This window comes from Chrysemys picta, chromosome 1, assembly GCF_011386835.1.
Source record: "Chrysemys picta bellii isolate R12L10 chromosome 1, ASM1138683v2, whole genome shotgun sequence".
NCBI lineage: Eukaryota > Metazoa > Chordata > Testudines > Emydidae > Chrysemys > Chrysemys picta.
In genome coordinates, this window is record NC_088791.1 from 52,256,860 (window position 1) to 52,278,586 (window position 21,727).

The window sequence follows — 21,727 nt, forward strand, 5'->3', positions numbered from 1 at the left end:
AGTTGTATTCCTGACTATCTTGCCTGTGAGGCCTGAGCCAGTAGGCGTGCTCAGAGCCTGCCTAGATCCATACAAAATGGCCAGTTATACGGGGAGCGGGGGAGGGAGAGGAGAGGAGGGCGGAGGAAGAGGCATAGACTTTTTAGCCTTCACCCGGGATGTGGGGGACCCTGATTCAATTCCACCTGCTGCCAGAAGAAAAGGGATTTGAACTTGAATTTCTCTCCTCCCTGGTGAGAGCCCTTTTGCAATGCCTAAGTGCCTTTGTGGGTTTGGGGTAAATTGTCTCTGTTCTCAGATTATTCAGACTGATTGGGTATCCCAGCACGGCAGGAATCTGATGGGAGACATCATATACTTGGAACAGGTGAAAGCAATGTTTGTGATCCTTCTCTTTGAATCTGAGACTTGAAGTATGTAGCAAGCCCCAAGCAGAAACATTGCTTTCACCTGTTCCAAGTATATGATGTCTCCCATCAGATTCCTGCCGTGCTGGGGTACCCAATCAGTCTCTGCTGCCTGATAGCTGAATCAGATTTTGGGGATGAAACAAATACTCTTCACTTACCCCATGGAAGGAAAGGACTTTAGCTTTGGGGTTCTGCTGTGTAGGATTTATGTACTCCATCGGAGGCATACTAGCACATACATTATAGAATTACTATAATTCCAAGGCCTTTGCTTATGAAATGCTAAACTGACTTGATCTGATCCTTAATACTGGGATTCTCAGAAGATCCCCTGTTCATTTTGGGTCATATGGGTGCAATAAAGTATATTATCTGTATATCAAAAACTTTGTTTTATGAGCAGTATTTCTGCAAACAAGACTGATTTTTTTAGGAGTTAACATTTTCCTCAATCATGAATATTGGTCAGTGGCATATTGCTGCTCCTGAAAGAAATACATTTCAGCGCAGTGACAGAGTTGATGCCATCTATGAAATTTGGTCAGCCCTTTTGAAAGTTTATGATTAGCCTCTGTAAGAGAGGTTACAAATGGTGTCTAAGGCTTATTCTTGTACACTTATAATTTCCTAGCTCTTCACAAGTAGTCTTATATCCTGACCCAATTATAAACATTTCCCTGTCATATTTGTGTATTTAAATTTGAATATTTATGGGGTTTTTTTAGATATAATATCTGTTGATTTTTTTCTTAACTGTAATGTCATATGCCTTATTTAATATTATTGGGGTGAAATAATTACTAAGATTTTGTTGTTTGGAAAAAACAATAAAAAACAAATTATACCAAAAATAAGATTCTTAGGGCCTGATCCAAATCCCATGGAAGTTCGTGTAAAGATTCCCATTGACTTCATTGGCCTATGGATCAGGCCTAGAGAGTGTCAGAGTAATGATGCAGAAGAGCTCGTAAAAGCCAAGAACTGAAATATAAAGAACACTCCCCCAGTAACATTGTGATTTCTCCAATCAATGCAATAGGAAAAGAACTTTTATTTAGAAGCAGAGGGCCAAATCCTTGGAAATTGGTATAGCTCCATTGAATTCAGTGGAGGATCTGGGCCAGAGCTCTAGAAGCACTTGAAAGTTTGGAAAACATATGGATAATTTTATATTTCAACCAGTAATTTTTAAAAAGTACACCCACGTTTATTACAGTGCTTTGTATAAAATGGCTTACTACTGAATGCTACTCATTAAGGCCAACATTTTCAAAACTGGTTGCCATTACACTCCTAAATCCAAAGTTATATGCCTAAATAAAAATGATCTAATTTTCAGAAGGAGTGAGCACCAAAAATCCTACTGGAATCAGTTGAAACTTCAGATGCTCAGCACCTTTAAAATGCAAATCTCTTTTATTTAGATGCCTAAATATGAATTGAGGAACCTAAATTTAGGCATCCAGGTCTGAAAACTTTGGCTTGTAGAAAATACATAATTTTAAGAAAATTACTGTAAAATAAAGTTATTCTATTTGTCAAGTTTTGCAATAAACTCATGTTTTTACTGGTGCATAATGTAAGCCTTTCTATTCTTTTAAAAGCATCTTACAACTGCTTTCAGGAGGCAATAGGAATCCAGTTGTGAAAAGATACCTGGTATTACATACGTGCACATTATGGATTTATGTAGGTGTCCAGTTTAGACTAGACAATGAAATCAGCATGAAGTACAGAACCTAATGCTGTCTCGGAATAGGTAATAATAGAAATAGTATCATCAATGGCACAAAGATCAAGGATAAGCAATCTGATGTTACTCTGATCGCCTCTGCAAATATCCTGTAAAAATATACCCTAGAGTTTGCATATGTCTTAGATATAATCTACTATATAGTGTTCTTGTCACATTTACGAACTATCTGAGCTCACTTCAGTCACCTTTACTCATGCTAGGTAGTGTCTTACTTGTGGAGTAAATTACCACACAATGTAAGTAAAAGTAGCAGAATCGGGACTTATGAGAATTGTTTCTTTATAGAGTTTGGGCCTGATTCTCAGGTTACTAGTATCAGTTTTACACTAGTATAACTCCAGTGGAATTATGGCTGACATACACAAGAGTCGTTTCAGAGTAGCAGCCGTGTTAGTCTGTATCCGAAAAAGAACAGGAGTACTTGTGGCACCTTAGAGACTAACAAATTTATTAGAGCATAAGCTTTCGTGGACTACAGCCCACTTCGGATAAGCTTTCGTGGACTACAGCCCACTTCGGATGCATCCAAAGAAGTGGGCTGTAGTCCACGAAAGCTTATGCTCTAATAAATTTGTTAGTCTCTAAGGTGCCACAAGTACTCCTGTTCTTTTTCATACACAAGAGTGAATGATAGCAGAATTAAGTCCTTTGTGTAGTATTTGTTTCAGTATTGTAATAACATCTTTTTGATAGACCAAGGAGAATGGGTTTGTGATCTGATATATGAAGAGCTGAAGGGGTTTGTGCGCTACTGCAATCTCTCCTTCCCCTCTCCAAAGGAAATAAACCGTTACTAGAGAGGAGAAATCAGGCTGATGGGGAGATAAATGGGCTTGGTTCAGGCCAGGTTTGCCAAAAGATTCAGAGTCCTGAGCCAACCTATCTGGTAAACCTGAGTGTGGAGTAAATAGAGATGAAGATTCATTGGTGGCATTTGGCATAACCCTGCTTTCAGTATTCAGGGGAACCAAGTTTATAACTCTCATTACTACAAATGGGAGTATATGGGTAAATCCTTTGTATATTTTCTATAACTACGTTTCAAAATACTGCTGGAGCACAAAACTTTGTCTCATATTAAGCAATTGGCCACACAAATGGGACGTAAAAATTGGTTTTCCCCTTTTACGGTGAATTATTGTAGCTTTCAAAAACTGAAAAATCCATGACTGCTCCTCCCCTCCTCACCCAGATATTCTGTTGGCTGTGGAAATAATGAAGTGCTTCACTGAAATATGTTTAACTACAGTGCAGTGAAATATGCAATATAAAATGAAAGAAAAGTGCTCCTTTATTGTAATGCTAAAGTGTGAAAGCTGTAGTGATAGTGACGTTACAGTACTGGACTCATATATACTCTTTTTTGAAATATGGGTTTCATTCCTCATGAATTATTTTTTCAAGGCTAGACACGTATTAAATATTGAGGAGGTTTGGTCTTCCTCACTGAGAATGTAATACTTTAGTAACAGTCGGACATTCTATTGGCTGGCTTCCTGAACAACTATTTCCCTCACAAATGTGAAGTAAAATGCACAACAGGCAACCCAAATTAATCAAACTCCAATTAACCAAAAAATGATTAACTGAAGGCTGGTGATGTTCCCAGGATCTCTCAGAGCACAGCATCTGAAAAACCAGATGGTGGACTCTTCTCTGGATTTTGGGGATGGAGATCCTGAAGGCAGGCCTTTTAAAGCTGGCTGGCTTGACCTCCCCCCCCCCCCATCTGAAATCCTGATTATCTGAAGGCTTTGGATGTCCTCTAGACCTTCAGAGAAATAGGATTGCGCTAAAATGTGTGAAATGACTAGGATTTTTCCAAACAATGAAAAAAGAGACCTCTTTGAGTTATTCTTTTGTGTCTGCTACCTTACTGTATGAGTTCAAATGAAGCAGCATGATGAGTTCTGCTTTCCTAGATGAAAAAATGATAAAAACACCAACAGGTGAAAAGAAAAGATTCTTAATGCCCCATTCTTGCTTCTGTTGACATCATTCGGACTTTTGACATTTATTACAATGGAAGTAGGATTGGGCCCAGTGGTGGCAATTCTTAGGACCATCTGTGAAAGGATTTTAAATTGCTCTGCTTGTTATAGACATTTTAATGTTCATAGTTTCATTTTGTTGGTTTTTTAGCATAACATTCTCTTATAATTAGCTTTACACAGAACTCAGTTGAAATGTTGCTAAGGGGAAACAGAAACCAACACAATTAGCGAAAAGCAAGTATGAATAAAAGAGAACAATTTCAGTTAAGGCTTCCCACAATGTTTTTTATCCAGCTCAGTTGTACTGGGATACTTGAACATAAACAAAAATCACCCGGAGTATATGAAATTGCCCACTTTAGAGACAACATGATAGAGGGCCATTTGTGCTGTAGTATCTGTTGCTAATGAGGAAGAATTACGAACATCACATGAGTTGTTAAGCAAAATTTCCTTGGCTTATACCCCAAACTAGCACTGTTTTATTACTCCCTTTTCATTTCTTTCCATTTTGTGTGTTTTACATAATGTAATTTGTATTGTAGAAAGAAAAATGTACATGTTACAGAATGTGATCATCATATTTAAGGGTATGTTTCCAGTGGGTGGAAGCCCAACTTCCTCTCTGGTGGGCATGTTGTGTCTGTATGTTAGTGCCAGCTACAAAGTGGATACAAATGTGACTTATTTGCTCTTCTTCCTACTGGATTTGAACATGCTATTGAATTGGAAGGGATGGTGAGGGGTGACAAAATGTTGGCACACATTTTGCCTGGAAAAGATAGGACACATTCTGAAAATGTAACCCTTAAAATGAAATGCATGGTAAGATGTGAAGATTAATATTTTATAGAAAAGTTGAAAAGAGTTCACAGAGTGCCTTAATTGCCTTATTCACTTAGGATCAAATCCTGTTAGTGCCCAATGTTACAGTGTAGCTGTGCAGAAGAGGCTGGGCTTAGGGAATTGGGTAGGGATCTCCAGGTCCAAGCATTCAGAGAATTGTTGGGTCTTTGGAAGGGAGGAAGTATGGCCAATGGATCTGTAATTACATGGATCTGCTAGCTATTTCTCTGCCTCCCCATGGGTGTGGGATACTGTGACTTTGCTGACACTCTTAGGGGCAGGATCCTTTTTCCCATGAATATCTGCAGTGCACAGCCTTTACTTGAGCTATATGGTAAGTACAAAATGTTTCCATTATTGTAATACATGTGACAAGCAACTGAAGAGTCAGAAGCTGGTGTTTGTGTGTGTGTGTATGTATACACACCCTTCTGACACTTCAGATATATATGATGCCATATATATAAAAAATAGTGTCTGAATAAACTACACCAAAGGAAGAGTCAGGAGGATGCATAATCTGAGCAGTGTGTGCCAGGTGAATCTGCTTAGCCCTATATTTACAGTGACGTCCTTTTTGTCTTTCCTCACATCTCAGCATTGCCCCCATAAACTAGTATTACTATCATTCATCATTTTCCCTTTCTCAAGGCAGTGTGGTTATACTTTATCAAGTAATAACCATGCTAGCAAATTCTATTAAAGGGAATAATGAAATCACCTTATTGCGGACGTGTCATAAAAATAACTATTGTACAAGCTCAGCAGTTGTTTTTCAACTTAATACCTGGCCATGTGGAAAAATATACTCTAAAGGGCTTAGTCCAGTAAAAGTATCTGGGATAAACTCTCAGCACCAGGCATAGAAATTAGTCACACTGCTCCTATTTATTGTTAACTGCATTAATGGGAGTTATGAATCTAATCTGACTCCCACAATGCTGGAAATGGAACTCTGCCTGTCTGCAATATTTTTTGTTTTTCATATTAAGATATTTTTGTTTAGAGCTTTGCAAGAAAAATAAATGAAAATTTGACCCATTTAATTGTTTTCTAAGCTTTAAAATTGGGAGTGGGGGGAACAACTTTTAGGAGTCTGGCTATTTTCCATGATGAACACCTAAAAGACAGCTGTTTTGTGAGGGTTATGGGAGCAGCTAGAGCAGTGGTTCCCAAACTGGGGTTTGTGAACCCCTGGGGGTTCACGAAATGTTACAGGGGGTTCTCGGGAACAAATTCCCTAATGGTGGACAGAGCTGTCGCTAGGGGCCCCGGGCAGCATGAGGCCAGCAGCCTGGAGCCCCTGGACTTCCAAGAGCTAAGCAGATCAAAGCAAGCATATCTATTGCACTGAGGAGATTTAAACTTCAAGACTCCTTATAAGAAATGGAAAGGGAGGTGGGTATTTTTTGCTGTTTTTAAAATTAAATAGGCAGCTAGTATTGTTTTTAAAATTATTATGAAGAACAAGTTTAAGCTTTGTTGTAACGTGTGGTGCTTTCCTGGACGACTGAAGACCTGAATGCTTGTGTAGGGGGAACTCTTTGAGTTGGCTTCTTAAATACCTTCATGCTGTTTCACATCTGATAATCCTTGATGAAACATAAGAGCCTTGTCTTTATAACAGGCTTATTCAAGTGATACAAGCTTGAGATCTTGGAAGAGTGTTGCCATTTTCATAATGTAATAAAAATACTGTAATGATAAATAGTAATTAATAATAAATAGTGTGTAATAAACATGTGATAAAAACAAATTTTATATTTCCAAGATCACTGCTTTTATAATTTATACTCAGGTAAAGGAGAAAATCCCTGGGAATATTCATTTTTAGGAGGGGGTTCGCGAGACTTGACATTTTAGTGAAAGGGGTTCACACGTTGTTAAAGTTTGGGAACCACTGAGCTAGAGTTTGCTGTTTTGGGTAGAGGGAAGGTTTCTGGGAGTCTGGGCCAAGTTGGGATTCTTGTCTAGAACAGGTCCTGACTGGTCCCTCTTCCTTCCTGACATGCTCCACTTCCCTGCACTGCCTGCTCCTGACCTCTCCACCGGGACAGAACCATAAAGGAGGAGAGCGTTTGCATTGGGCCATCAGGCTGATGGTGAAGAGGATTCAGCACACTGTTGGCAATGTGTGGGATTAGGCCAGTGTCAGCACAGTGTCAGCACAGCTAGGGTTAATGATGCCTACTCTGGAGGAAGCCCCTTTCAGGGGTTGATGGAAGGCCAGGGAAGGTAGAGAAGCACCTCTTTTGGAAATAAGGAACAGGAATGGAACAAGGGAAAGGAAAATATATATAAAATCCTTTAAATTTAGAACTAACCTTATACTTTTGCAAGGATTGAGAAAACTTATCTTTACTTTTTAAAAAAATCTTATGCAGGTGACAAATTTCACACTGATTTTAAGCACAATGCAAATTTACACGGCATATGAAGGAAAGGGAAATTCAGACCTAATGTACAATGCAATATTTTGTTCTATTCACAGCAAAGTTATGTCACTGCTGTGAAACCGAACTATAGGTCTTGATTTAGGAAAGCACTTAAGCACATGCTTAAGTCATGCTTAAGAGAATGCTTGGGTGCTTTCCTGTATTATGGCCATAGTGATGAAGCTAACCAACCTTACTGTCATTTGCAATTTCCTCTAATTATACGAAATCATGCTAACAGCCCACTAATTTGCTGAACTTGGTGTTAATAGCACCACATTCCCTGCATGAGGAGTTTCCCACAAGGAGATTCCTGTTTTCTTTTCAATGACACTGTCCACTCCCATGTGGTTTTCAATCCTAAGAGGCTCAGTAAAGTAAGTCCCAGTAGATGATTTTGCTGGAGTTTGTGTGTATCTGTCTTTCTATCTCTTTCTATATATCTATTATGGTGCATGTTGTTGTTAATCTCTAATTTATTCAGCAAGGCTTTGCAGAAATTGGCAGCCTCATAGATAAGAGAATTGTATAAACAGTCATTTTTTTCTTAATGTAGGTAGCTGGATGTCCAGGGATTCTTGATATAGTTAAACTTAAAGCTGATATTCAACCTTTTTCTGGAAGACTTCTTTAGAGACTTTAATGTTTTTCCTGGCAGAGTAGTTGTTATTCACATGAGAAGAAGCCTCCAGTAAAAGACTCCTGGATAATGCTAATAAACAGTAGGCATTTTGAAAGATTTTTTTTTGCCAGCTTTTTTACTCAGATTTGCAGACTTTACCTCCAAAGATTGAAGCTTAAGCAGTAAGAGAAATTGTTAAGTGTTTATTTTATACTAATGTTGTGGAAAGCTATTTCTCAGATTGATTTAAGTAGAAGGAGGCAGATTCTCTTCTGGCATAACTCTGAAGTCATTGGAGTTACACCACCAGAGAATTTGGCCCAAAGCTTGTATTTAATTCCATAAATAATAATAACAAAAATAATGTGAAGCCCACAGCACTTGGTTTTGGTCCAGTTTACATTAGATCGTAGCTTTATGTCCCCATGGCATAGCAGCTACAGAAAATGTGCTGTCTAAAAGAAAATATGTTAATGGAGAAAAATGTTAGCTGAAGAAGAAATGTCTCCATATTGCACTGTACCAAAGTTTAATTGTTTAATGTACAAATTGTGTGCTTTTACTTATATTTCCATTCAAAATTGGATCAGTTGAATGTATTTAAGTGTGAATTGCTTTCAAGGCAAACCGATAAGTAGAACTGGGAATGGGAAGAATGAGAGAGATGCAAGAATAAGCCGATTTCCAAATGTTTCATAATTTAAGACTAAGCATATAGTTGAAGGAAAACCGGCCTGATAAATGTATCATGTTTATCAAGTGATGCCTTTGAATAATGGAAAAGGACAGCCAGTAACGGGAGTCTATGGTTTTTCTTTGTTGTTCACTTTATATTGGATTTTAGGTGGTTGACTATGTGGTGCCACATTTTATGTGTATATGAATAAAATGTTATTATTATTTCACTTCTTGAATCTTTCAACATAGCTCTCAACTAGTACAAACAGGAGTCCTATCCGGAGAGGTTAAAGTTAACAAGCCTTTTGAAAAAATTGCAGTTACTGTGTATTTCACTCTCACCATATTATTCTTCCTCAACAGTTAGGACCCCAGCTACTTTACCTAAAGCCTCAGGTGGGAATAACCCTATTGAGATCCAGGAGGGATCCTCAACTGATACAAATTGATATTGCTCCATTCACTTCGCTGAATGTGTGCCATTTTATCCCACTGGAGGAAATGGCCCTATATTAGGGAGGTTGATATCAGTAATATCAAGTATGTCTATAACTTTCAAATAATTGTGTCTTTGTAACCTTACAGTTCATCTAGACCAGTGGTTCTCAACCTATTTATCATTGTGGGCTGCATATGTGGCCCACAACGTATTACGTGGGCTGCAGGTTGAGAAGCACAGCACCCCTCCCAATTCCCCCCCCCCATACTCAGCGCCCACCACCCAGAGACACCTCCTCAGAGTGCAGTCAGGAGCAAAGCCCAACCTAAAACCTGGGGGTGCTGCAGCATCCCCACAAACCCCTTGTTTCCAGCACCCCCACCCCCTCACTGCCCAGAGTGCCCCCCCCCCCCACCTGCCCAGAGCCTCACTCTCCTGCAGCACTCACCAGCTCCCTGCTGGCAGGAGTGCTCCAGCAGGCTGCCAGATGCTGTCTCCCCTCAACCAACCCTGCCCCTGGCCAGATCAGAGTGCAAATTTAGAATTTTTTTTAACACACAGATAGGCCGCAACTGTGTGCTAATTGGGCCACATGTGGGCCGTGGGTTGAGAACCACTGATCTAGACTGTGGATGTCTAAAAAGTGTTTTTGATACCAAAAACATTGATAAATGCTCATTGTGACCTATAGATGACTTACAATAATAGCATTCAGCTGTTTACAAACTGCTCGGTTGAATAAATAAATTGCATGTACTGCATTTTCCCACTTACAAAGACTTACAATGAACAATATTGATTTCTTGCTAATACTGATGCTCCTAATGACCTTTTTAATGGCATTTGCTGCACTGTTTCTTCTCATGTTCCAATGGCATTTCCACTCAGTAAAACATTTTAATTGCTTACTGAAATTTCTTCCCAGATCTATGTATGTAACCACAACCCTCTTATTAAAAGGAAATTTAAAAGTTTTTTTTTTTAAATAACAGTTTGCCTGGAGTGTATTATACAGAAAGAACTGTATAGGTATATTTGAAAATTGACCTTTTTTTGAGAAATCTTTTACTTCAAAAATACAAAAAACAAAAACCAATTTTATGAGTGATTTATGTCAAATCAGTTTTCCATTATCTCATTTTGTAGTTTGTCTTTAGTAGTATTTTCAGAGTATAAGGTAGAAGAGTTTACAACGTGTCTGTGATAATACTCTAGAGATATTAACTATGCCTTCTGATTTTTATGGTTTTCTTCACCTTAATATGTTGTTGGGTGGAAGAGGGATACATGAGTTACTGTAGTCATTGAATATATTTCTGATTCCCCATAACCTGCTAAAAATGTCTTTAATACAATGCAAGAAATCAAATTATGTTTAATTGCCTCTATCTGGAGGCTTTCCTTATTGAAGCAAGATAGTCCTTATCTTACATCAGGCTGTTTGTTTTTTACTGCTTATCTTATTCTATTACATGAGCTTCTACAAAAAATTAGCTATTGAATGAGCTCTTTAGCTGCCAACTATTTAAAGTGATAGTAGTTCTTTTTGACCAATAAAATTATGTTTGTTCTTGGAATCTGTATTAACATCATTAAGAGTAGGGGTCAAATTCAGAGAAAGCAGGTGCAACTGCATTAATTTGAATTACTCTGACTTACACAAAGTCTGAGTTTTGTCCCCCTGTGTCCCTTGTTAATCACAAGTAGGTTGCAGTATATTAATATTTTCGTAAAGCTTCTTATGCTAAACCGATTAATAAGGATTATGCATGATATTTTATTATATGCATTGCAGGTGGCCGCATGTTACAGATGGTCTGGTCTAATCTAGTACAAAACAAAAATACCCACATGCTCCTGGGTACTCCAAACAGGAATTGTGATGTAATTCCCAAATCTACCGTCTCTGAAAGGGGGTACTTCGAGGGTTGCCATAACAATATTAGCCAGTCATTGTCTCTGACACTGTGATATTATACCAGGGGGCTTTAGGGAGTATTAACCATAATATAGGGTCATCATACAGTTTAGCTGGGTTAATGGGTAAGAAGTCTTAGCTATTTATCAGGACATCTATGTTTCCTTTGTATTCATGAGTGATTGGAATGAATGCATGTTTCAAAAGCTGGAATATCTTTGTAAATAGTGTAACAGTATGTGAAATAGTATATGTGGCAAAAAAGAACAGTGGATCTTAGGTTTAAAGTTATCAAGGTTAACTTTTAATGGTATTGATTATGTAAAATATGAGTGAAAGTAAAGATTCAGAACTCTGGGCTGTGACATATAATGTAGAAAAAGTTTTCATGCAAGTAGTGCTCTGCATATAACAAGAAGAAACAATACGAGTTCTTTCCTCATTGCAGTGCCACATATTGTACCAGTATAAACCAGAGGGTTGCAGTTCTCCTTTAAACAACTTAAAAAAAAACATGCAGTATGACTGAAAAGGTAATTTAAGTAATAAAAGCAGAAGTTAATGTTTCATATTGTATGATAAACCTGTATGTTTTAAACAGACTTCCATTCATAAAGCAAGTTTGCTAATAACGGGAGCTATGCTTCAGTACCTTTCATTTTGCACTCTGAAAAGAAACCTCTTATTAAGCTCGTTTATTTTCCAGTGGGAAAATAAAATGCTGTGGCATGTTGTCAGAGCTGCTTTACTGTCATCATTTACAAAGGTCATCTGAATTAATTGACATCTTCCCCTACATATTGTTACACCACCCCTTTTTTGATATATTTATGAGAAGGTGACAGGTATGCAGCAGTTGACTGTCTTTTCATGTTTGTCTTCACTGTAATTTGAGAAACAAACAATAACTCTGAAGTTGCAATTGTACAAGCCAATAATTACGTTGCTATAGAGGAGCAGATTCCTGTTGGTGTTTTTGTAGGGTGAACAGGGGTGAACTGCTTTAACACCTACGTGTTACTCCATAAAACAGAAAAGCTCTGTAGAAAGCTTTGGAAGCACACATTAGACAGCCAACCTCCCCTTTGCATGGATATGAAGTAAAATCTCTAGCTTGCACTGCTGCCTAAGTCACTGAGCCATGTATGCTGATGGACTTTGCTGAACATGTTTTCATCTTAAGGGAGTTATATTAAAGCCTTTGCTTATATTGGGTGAAAGATATGACACACAAGTACCCATACTAAGCAACATTAAAGCAAGCATGATATTTCATATTGATTATATGGAGAATGTTTAGCTCTTATTCTCCCCTCTGTTCCTCTTCCTGCCCCCCCCCCCATCCCCTGTGGGAGGCTCTTCTCATTCTGATCAGCAACACTGGGCAAAAACTAGACATATGAAAACAAAGACATTTTCTTACAAATACATTGAAAAGCCTTTCTGTAGAAAAACAGGCTAGGGGAAATATAGCAATTGATTTGAACAACAATCTTCTCAAATGAAAAATGTACTTTAGAGCCATCCTGCTGTGGTCTTGTTAATTACCAAAGAAGATTAGAACTCTTTTGCTTAATGTTATCCTTTTTACCTAGCATGTGTCAGTTCCAGCTACAGTAGCAATCAGAGCTTCACACTGGCCCTTCTGACTGTTAAAGGGATTTTTTTTAGGGGAAGTCATTTGCCACAATCCCTAAGATGTAGCCTGGCAGAAATTCAATAACTGTTTGTGATATGCTCATTCAGCTTCGGTGCTCAGTGGCTTTAGGTCCTGACATACAATGGCATTTGCCTTAATCCAACCATTGGGGAGAGAGAGGAAAAAATAGCTGTCCTGTATCTTGTTTTATTGGTTTCAAAACACGAAGCAACTGTGTAATTTGATTTTGCATTGCAAAGACTGGGGAAAATGTTCTTTTTTTTTAAATCCTTTGATGTTCTTTCAAGCTAGCAAATGCACACATCTAAGAGACCTGCAAATACATTTAGATTATCTGTGAGCCAAAAGGTGGTTGCATTTGTATTCTGAACGTAAAGTAAAATTTGGAAAGAGTCTAATAGAATAAGTTGAAGGAAACAAGAAAGGGGGGATTGTGTAAATGAAAATATAAACAGTAGAACACATCACATAATATATATAAACAAACTTACCCTGCAAGAGTAGTTTCAGTGCTGGAGGACTTCTGCATCTGTATATTTGGATTCCTTAGTGCAGGTAACCACATACTTGTGTTAATGCAGGGTGTGAAGAGTTGCATGTATATATAGTATATGATACATTTATCTATAGATATCCTACAAAATGAGAGAATCTCTGTGCTGCCAGCTGAGATCCCTTACGTTTGTCAGATCTCTGTTGCCGGCTGGCTGAGGCTCACAATCCAGTGAAGAGAAAGATGCCTGCTAGCTCTTCTTATTTCTCCTTGTTTCCATGGTGGTTAGAGCTGCATCGTTCACCCGATCAGTTGTCACACTGACATGGTGCTGCCTGCTCAGCGGTCATTAATAACTGAACATCCTCCACTCCCCAGAGAGGAGCCAATAGCTTCAGAGTGCCAAGATGTAGCACTCGCAGCTGCTCCAGTCTGGTTGGCTGAAAAATCCTGTCTGTTATATGACATTGCTGCTTAGGATACGAATAAAGGGAACAAGTCTTTATATGTTTCTGGGTATCTCTTCTGATTCGGGGAGGGTATGGAGCAGTGCTTTCATATTTTTGTGAGACAATGTAGGATATTTAAATTAATCTTTAAGAGATAGAGGGAGGGTATCTATGCTCAAAGCAACTGATCAGAGATCACTAAACTTTAACCAGGTTGCTTTAGTTCAAAAGACACCACATACAGATTGAAGTAATTTGGTAAAGCATTTTCTTTTTCCTTTATCTTTTGCTGTATTTTTTAATTTTGGCCAGTATAGATGATTTACCAATCTCTTTCTTTCCCCCTTTTTTAAAGACAGAATATTAAAGTTTTTTATGTGCATTGAGTGGCTAAAAATCAATTTTACAAATGTAAAATGAAGTATTAATAAAATGAAGACCAGATTTGTTTTTTAAAAAATGGTTGTTTTTTCCCCCTCCTGTCCAGTTGACTGGTTATTGTATGGCCATTTAGTAAAGTGAAGCAATTGAATGCACAGAATTTTCTTTTTTTCCCTCCTTATAATATTTTCTTTAGTACTTGGGGGACTATTGCAGAGGCACTGACACTGTGTTTGTCCTTATCTCTGTAAATAAAAGGCAGGCAAACTAGACTCTGCATCTGTGCAGGCTTCTGAGGTTACAGAACAGTTCAGAAAATGTTTGTTTTCTGAAAATTTATTACCACTTTACTTCCCGAACAACAACAATTAGGTGGATGTTGTTTAGAAAAAAACTCCTCATTGCGAATACCCTATCATGTAAAGAAATGATTTTGTAACAGGGGACAAAGAATAGTGGATTATAAAGACCTGTTTATCAACAGGTCAAAACTAGAAAGGATTTGTCTTACATAAATTTCCTACTATCACCCTGACTGATGCAGACCACCCTCTAGTGGAATAAAATGAAATGTGGTTTTCATTTCATTTTCTTCAGTTTTGTTTGAAGAAAGATTGACAGTCACGTCTAATTGCATGAGGGATCAATATCTGTTTCCTAAATGAAACAGCAACAAAATGCCACAGTACTATTAAAATAATAGTTATTGTTTTGTGAGCACTAAGTATCACATTGAATCTTAGATTATAGGCTTTATTAATTCCCTGAGGAATTGGTTTTATGCTTTATAAAGTTGCTTATTTTATAACATGTGATTTAAAAATACTGCTAAATACTTGGAATAAAAGTCACTTTGGAGTAACATGTTAAGAGCAAATAGGTGCAAAATCCACACATTCCTTGCTGATACTTACATTAGTAGTAGCTATAATGAAACACACATCTTGATTTTTCAAAAATATATTAATGCTGAATTTATTCTTAATGATGAGAACATTTTACATGTTGTTTAAAGGTATGTGCAGGTCTCTTCTTATTTTTATATACATGCACATGCACACAATTTCAATGAATCATTCAAGAATATTCAGAGCTGTACACTTCAGTTTTCTAAGTAACATATAGTGTGTGAGAATCATGCAAAAATGGATGCAATGATTTGATGTATGAAATTCAGATTATATTTTTACTACGTAAGTGCTTCATTTTGGTTGATTGATATGGACTATATAATTGGAGGGCTAAATAATTAAATCAATTAGAGTGCACTTGCATAAGGAAAGTAAGTTTTGATATGTAATTAAAATACCTCCTTGATTGACATGTATATGAAACTACAATTTAACTGATATTTATATAAGAATATACTTTAATTATATCAAAGAGAAATAATTTAATTTTCATTTCAGCTAATACCAAAGATTTTTTTAAAGATGTTTTCAAAATGCTTGCAACGTAAAATACTTTTTATAACTGATACAATTATGATGATTAAGGTTCATTAGAAGCTCTTTTCCTGCTGATTTCACCAACATGTTTGGTAGTTTTAAAATAGCAACATAATGTATTTCACCAGATTTATATATAGTTTATTAGCTTTCACTCTGCAATTTTTTTTCATCAGACTGTGAGGTGAGGGGCAGAGTGAGGGAGAAAATAAGGTGTGCAAACACTAAAATGGAGTTTGTTTTCAGTGGGTTTTACATACTAGGTGAGTGAGACATCAGAACAAACCCAATAATTATTGGTTGAAATGGAGAGGTACTTTGATGCAGTAGAGGAAGGGTGATCAATCTGGGAGTTGTGACCACTCTTCTCTAGAGTGAGGGAGGGAGGCTGAAATTTGTTTTCTTGTTGTAACATATGGTCATAGTATGGAAAAGGTTGAGAACCACTTTACTAGACTATTAATGTGTTGTATGTTTACAGTTGTTAAGAGAGTTGATGGTGATAGAACTTTTATTACTGGCATTATTTGGAAATTAGCTCTCTGAATGCACACAGAACTGTGTTGAAGAGATAAGCAGAAGTGCTTAGAAAGCTTAATGAAAATTACATACTAAAAAAGTATGTTAAAAGAATGTTTTTTAGGTTGCAAAGTCAAACACTTGAAAGTTAGGAAATGCCAGATTTAAGGTTTCCATGCAACCTTGATTCTGCCTCCTTTTGCATCCAATGTGAACTGCATGAGACAATGGTTCTGTGGAAAACATAGTTTGTGATTATGTAAGTAATGCAAAATAATGTATACACACAAGGGGGCTGAACTAAGTTTGCATGGGCAACTGTAAATCTGACATTTCCTAACTTTCGAGTGCTTTTGCAATCTAAGCAACATTCTGTTAATGTAGGTCATATATGTAATTTTCTAGGTGTTTGGTTGCTTAAAGGAAAAAGATAGAAATAAATTCTATTTTTTACAACTGTATGTATCACCAGCAGGGTTTGAAATCTGAATCTTCAGTACAGCTTGATCTACAGAACGAACTGTAGCTGACCATAGGAGAAGCCTGTTATCTTTGGTGGGGAAGAGGGAAATGGGCCAGTGGGGCTATGTGCTGAATCTGGTTGGAGAAACTATGCCCAGCACTCTCTGTCTCCGTCCTCCCCCAAGAGTTGAGGGAGCTCCTGTCATAGGGGTGTCCCAGATGGGAGGGTGGCCACTGGGGCCAAGTATTGTATTCAGGGAGGGTTGTGGTGAGGAATAATGGCGGCGTTGCCTGGCTCACTCCTCAACCTTTCTCTATAGTTGATCCAGCAGCTCACAGGAGTTTCCAGTACGGCATGTGTGCTGCTATTTGCGTGGTGGCACGGGCCCAGCCTTAGAATGTTAATGTTCACATATTACTGTGGCACTTTGACAAAATTTTCCTGAGGACCACAAGCAAGGGAAGGGGAATGATGATTTTTAATAGTTTATATTTCAGCCAAACATGAACAGATTTTTAAGTGGGGGGAGGAGGGGCATGTTTCTAGCCCCCAGAGTTTTTTCTGGATTTCAAAGTATTGCTGGTATTAGCGCTTCTAAAAATGCTTGCAAGAATCTTTTATATGGAAAGAGTTAGGCAACCTAAATATGGGTGTTGCCTCCAACTCCTCCTTTGGCAAGTACTGAGGGTTACTGATACTAAAAGGGTGGTGATTAAGCAGAAGGACACAAGAAATGTAGTCCACAATCCTGTAAAAGGGATCCCTATGGACTTACCCTTACATCCAGGTAAAGACTCATTATGGATGTAAGAGCCCACCCAAATATGTGTCTTTGCAAGATCTGGGCCTTAGTGAGCAGCACAATAAGGGCAAATTTCTTATATGTTTAAATTTCATATAAGATATGTTTAAAATCTGAAGGTGACTTAAGTGAGGTTGAATATGGACTTAGTTAATAATCTGTTGCTTAACTTGATAACCATGGGAGTTTTGCATGTTTCCAGATGTGCTCAAGTTCTTAATTAAATGGCAACTGTGTTTCATATGTTGGAATTCAAAATAAAGACAGAGCAAACTCCTGGGTTATGCCAGAACTGCAGTCAACAGAGCGCAGGGAGGGCAAGTTATCTTCAAGGTTGACATGAAGGCATCTGTCTGAATGTGTTCTGCACTGGAACTGGTCTGGTTCCTGCTGCAGCTTGGAAAAATACCAGAACTACTTTAATTTATGGCCAACTGCCTCTGGCCCTAAGTGTGGATTCCGATAGCCGGGGAGCCGTCCATATTCCCTTGTCTTAGAACATGTCCCTTCACTGGGGGTTGAGAGGGAGTGGAATCGAGACTGCACCGCTTCTCTCTGTCACCTGGGAATTCCCTTATTGAAGGGGAATCCTGAGGGAGCTACAGTGGTGCAAAGCAGCCAGAACATAGAGGAACTTAAGAACCAGTGGTTCATATGTTTTCAAGCACAGTGTACTCCTTATTTCACTTTAAAACTGATTTTGCCTCAGCTGTGTTTGACATTAGATCTTTGTCTGAAGACAGAGAGATCTCCTCAACCAATTCAGAGGGATATAACTGAGATGTTTGACTCATCATATATTAATAATATTAATGAATGTCTGATTTATAAGCACTGGACACTGAAGGATTTTAGTTCTCTTGAGACAAAGACAGTTCAATTGAAAATGAAACACAAGAATGCTTTTTCCTCAGACAAAATGATTAGATTTGGAATAGGACCCATCCAGAATATAAAGGTTCTCTCAACAGCCTCAGTCAAACTGTATTAGGTTCAATAGAACAAGGCCAGCAAGTTCTCTTCCATCTCCAAAATTGACTTTTCTTACACACTCACTCACTCACTCACTTTTCATCAATTTACCTGTCAGTCTGACAAAGTATATAATAGTGATTATAGAGCTGAAATGTATTAGACATAGAGACCATTTTCCAGGTTTCTCCTCCAGAGAGGGCCTTATAGTTCTAGTCAAGATTCTTAGGGGCAGATTGTCAGGTAGCGTAAATTATCATATGCGCCATCCTTCTGAAGAAGGCATATCTCCATTGCCCCATTCATCCTTCTCATTATCCTGGAGTTTTTCATCACAGATAGGCCATATCAATTTGTGGGTGTGCCATTTTACCTATCATCTATCCTTGGGGTATTCACAAGTTGATCAACCCTCCTCCTTCAGTTTTGGTGCACTCCTGACTCCAGTGCTGCATATCTTTCATGCTCATGAGCTGTGTCAGAGCAGTAAAAGTGGAGGAAAGGTCTGATCAAGGAAAGGAGAAAGCCTCCATCTTCTTGGCCTTTTGGTGCCTGTGTTGGGAGCAGGAAGTTGGAATGTTTCTGTTGATCTTAGCCACAAATAATACTTCTGAGAGAAACCACTGTTCCCCAGAGAACAGTTCTCAGTGGCTCAGACAGGTTGTTTGACAGTTCAACTACCCTTTAATGTATGAGGATGTGATGACAGGTTTAGAGGCCTTTAAAAGAGACAGGAAACTCAAGTCTTTGAGATTCAGCCTGATGCTCTTGTGGTACATCCTTGGGGATTCAGGTGAAAACACCAAAAGGATAAAACCTGCAGCAACCAGAAAATAAGGTGGAGTCTTATTGTCAAGAATTTCTCTGCAGGGTTAATTACAATCCTCAGTGGCATTTTGAGGTATGCTCTGATGTGAACTATGGCTTGAGAGGGGATTAGGAAGTTTTTCTTCAGGTTCATTATGAAACTATGCTCTTTGAGGACTTATGCCATTTGAGGAGGTGGCATTTATCAGAAGGTCATCTTATTGATGGTAACTTGTATCTTCCCATTGGTTTCCCCACACCATTAATGAGCTGAATTAATTGGAGGATGTAAAGTTATTTTAGTTGAATAACCTCAGAAGTAAGCATGGGTCACCAGAAGAACCGACTCAAACCTATTCGCCTAAATATAGTTTGGTTAAGGAGAAACCAGAGGGACCTCAATTCTCCTCCTCTCATCCCCCTGAAGCCCACCTATGCATGACACAAAGTTGAATGATATTTTGCAAAATTCACCTATGTCTTTTCTGCGTTTTAGCATCTACACATTCAGTTTTGATGTGCTCTCAAATGCAATGTACACCAGCTTTGAAGGAGGCGATTCATGGAACCAGCAGAAACCCATCAAGGGAATTTGCTACAGATCTTTTACTGATGTAGAGGAGAGGAATGAGAGTGTGCACTGAGTTCTGGATGAAATAGGAGAAGATGATTTTCTGGGCATAGTTGTGAGGGTTCACATCTTTTCCAGACTTTAGCAATGTAGTTAAATGTCTGAATAGATCAGGAATGCAAACAGGTGACATGCTAGATATTCTCACCTCAATAATAAACAAAGGGTGTACACTTGTTTTTTTGTTCGTAGGTAATCCAGGAATGTAGATGTCATTTAACTCTGTCACAGTCTTTTCTTTGGAGTATTGATTAGTTTTTATGGGACATTTCCCCCTGCAATATTAAGCTTATTCGTTATGTGTACCTGTCTGCGTTGGTTGTCACTCCTAAGGACAGAATTTCAGATGTGATTTTCCTAACTTTTTTAGCTAAAATCAGATTAACTATTTTATCATAGTATTCTAGCTGCAATGTTATGTCGGGATGGGACTGAGGACTGAAGATAATAGCGATTCTAGATTATTTACAATTTGCAGCAGTCTTTATGGGAGCTATATTGCTGCCTTGGAAACCTGTATAAACAGGACCACATTCTAGATACTGTAGAGATGATATCCTTATGATTTTATTTACTTCTGAGCTCAAAAAAAGTAAAATAATGATTTTCCCTTATCAATAGCATAAACTCAAACTTACTTCATGGATAATTGTTATGGCACGGACTAGGAACAACAAGGGACAGGCAGGATATGTGCAGCACATGTTGAGAGTACGGTTAGCTCAGAATACTAGTTTAGATCAAGTACAGTTTAATATATATATAAATGTAATGAATGTTGAAATGAATTGACTAGTAATTATGGTATATAATTTGGGGTTTTCAATCCAGAGATCTAGAAAATGATTTTTAAAAAGGACACAAACATATTACATTTGCATTTTGAAGAAGGAAATATATTTAATTAGCAATGCAATAAATATTCCCCCACTCGCTATAATTTTGCCATCGCAGACTTTAGGGATTCTCACAAGCTGCATGGTGTTTTTTGTGAGCCTATCTGTGCACTAATAAACTGGGCGGGGGAGGGACTTACTGGGAGAGGGCTGTTTCAAAGGCTTTCACATAGTTCCCATTACTAAGGAAACCACTTATTTTGTCTGTACATGCTTTGAATAGATCTCTCATTTGAAGTCTGGTGCTCAAACCATGAGGATTGCATTATGGCACTGAGAAAGAAATGGGGAAAACAAAAGAGACTTAAAATACCACAACTTTAACGAATTCAATCTAACAATATTGTGCAAGAGGTAGGGTGTGTGTGTGTGTGTGTATACACAATATTTCACAGATCCTTTAAAAATCAAAAGGCTTTTCCTGACCATGTGTTAGTAAACAAAATAGGGAAAGCAGATTTTCTGACCTATACTCCTTTTCTCCCTTGTCATGACACCGTTGAGAAATTCAGCATGCAACTTTTGTAGCTCCAAGGATGGACCGTGAATGATTTGGGGTATGACTGCACTCCAGCTGGTATCATGTCTTCCAACCCGAGTGGACAGACACATGCTGTGAGCTTGCATGCAAAAAATAACAGTGTGGACGGTTGCAGCACAGGTGGCAGCATGGACTAGCTACCCAGAACAAGCCTGTCCAACTCCCTTGATCCTTACTCAGGTAGTTAGCCATGCTGTCACCCATGCTGCAGAGTCCTCATTACTATGTTTAATGATCTAGCTAGAGCAGCGCTAGTGCATGTCTGTCTACCTGGGTTGGGAGGCAAGCTGCTAGCTGCAGTGTAGACATACTCTTAATCTCTGAAACAAAATGTGATACTAGTAGGCACTGCTGTAATAACAAGGGCAAAATTGTGGTGATCATGCTGTCTATGGATTCCACAGTTGATCAAACATTCCCTTGGAAATGAGTGTCTGTATGTTTTTGGCAACAGTGCCCAATCCATTGTTAAGGGTAACTGCAAATACACACATAAATACATTTACATGTCGTAAGGGTAAGCCAAGCTTCCAGCTGCCCAAAATGTTCACCCAGGTCACAGAAATG

The 21,727-nt window shown here is 38.2% G+C and overlaps 2 protein-coding genes across 5 annotated transcripts in view; one reads left to right on the plus strand and one right to left on the minus strand.

Annotated features, from left to right (window-relative positions):
* Positions 1-13,702, minus strand: part of LRRN3 (leucine rich repeat neuronal 3) — a 51,052-nt gene extending 37,350 nt beyond the window's left edge. Inside the window, exon 1 of the mRNA XM_008162510.4 lies at positions 13,250-13,702. The gene's annotated coding sequence lies outside the window, so the exon portion shown is untranslated. The remainder of the gene's footprint in view (positions 1-13,249) is intronic.
* Positions 1-21,727, plus strand: part of IMMP2L (inner mitochondrial membrane peptidase subunit 2) — an 841,928-nt gene that overhangs the window by 448,884 nt on the left and 371,317 nt on the right. The gene's annotated exons all lie outside the window — the stretch shown is intronic.